The sequence below is a fragment of the Echinops telfairi genome, unplaced genomic scaffold (genome assembly GCF_000313985.2).
Source record: "Echinops telfairi isolate 266 unplaced genomic scaffold, ASM31398v2 ScPeMD7_2;HRSCAF=8, whole genome shotgun sequence".
Lineage (NCBI taxonomy): Eukaryota > Metazoa > Chordata > Mammalia > Afrosoricida > Tenrecidae > Echinops > Echinops telfairi.
This window is the reverse complement of record NW_022103898.1, coordinates 59,147,715-59,149,117: the sequence shown is the minus strand read 5'-3', so window position 1 is coordinate 59,149,117 and position 1,403 is coordinate 59,147,715. Positions and strand designations below refer to the sequence as shown.

The 1,403-nt window shown below is 39.1% G+C and overlaps 1 pseudogene; it reads left to right on the top strand.

Moving 5' to 3' along the window:
• The first annotated feature begins 222 nt into the window (after positions 1-222).
• Positions 223-1,403, top strand: part of LOC115870491 — a 2,681-nt pseudogene continuing 1,500 nt past the window's right edge.

The following is a 1,403-nucleotide window of genomic DNA, read 5'->3' as shown; positions in this document are numbered from 1 at the left end:
CTACAGAATGACTGCATTTAACTCAATAGCAAGAATTTGGGATAAAAAGTAGATTTTTCTAGTTCAATTTTTTTCTTCTGTGAAGCCCTTAAAAAAAAAAGACTCCCATATTACCAGCACAATTTTACATGTTGCTGGAAGTTTCTCTCAAATTTGGAGGAAGCTTGAAATAGTAGACACCTGACTTTTAAAATTCAAGAAGAATGTCCTTCTGGGTACGGCATGCCCTACATGACGTTTTATTTCTTTCTTTCCACATACACCAAAGAAACCTTGGAAGCAAAGCACAGTAAGTCAATGAGGAAGGGTGGAAGTGGCAAGAATAGACATACTGTAGGAGTCAACTTGAAGGTAACTGATCTAGTCTGGTCCTTAAAGGCATTCAAATTCAATGCAAAAGAAAAACAAGCAAACAGTAAACAAAATCTTGTCCAAAACAAACAACCAACCGTGTGCAGTTTTTTTTATTTAAAATGAACAACAGTGTTGAACAGAAAACCAAACCGATGGCCATCCATTCTGAGTCACACTGACTCTAGAGTGGAGGGAGGTTTCCAAGACTGTAATCCTTACAGAATCTGACTACCACAGCCTTCTTAATCCGAGATAATGGTGAGGTCGAATGCTATGTCTTTTGGTTAGCAGCCAAGTGCTTAAACAATGCACAGCCAGGGCTGCAAATTAAAACCAACTAATCGAATCAGTTGCAATCTAGTTGATTCTGATCATAGTGACCCTCTAGGACAGAGTAGAACTTCTCCATAGGATTTCCAAGACTAAATATTTACGGAAGGTCAATGCCACCTCTTTTTCCTATAGAGCACCTGGTTAATTCAAACTATCTATATTTTTTCCCAATGGTTTTATTGGCAAGTAATTTACATATCATAATTCAACAGTTGAATCATCCAATCATATCAGGGAGAATTGTACAATCACCCCCACATCAATTTTAGAGCACCCTCCCTCCCCATGGTTAACTTGCTTTTAAGATGGTTTACACACTCACAATCCATTCTAGTGCTCCCTCATCCCTTCCATCTTCATTAGTTACTCCTGAAATCCCCTTCCCTCTCTCTACCCCCACCCTGTATTCCCTATAACAAACCACCTACATTTTGGTTTGCAGTTGAGCACATAATCACATTACCAAACCAACCTCACGGCCATCGAGTCAATCCCAACTCAGAGGACCCTAGAGGACAGGATAGAACAGCCCCTATGGCTTTGCTAGACTGTAACATTTTTGATGGGAGTAGAAACAGGGTTCAAGTTAGACACCTTAAAATGAGGTAATTATCCTTGATTATCTGTAGGTCAAATCTAATTACATGAGTTTAAAGAGCAGACAATTACCACTAGAAGGACAAAAAAGGGAAAGAATCATATTGTGAATGAGGGGG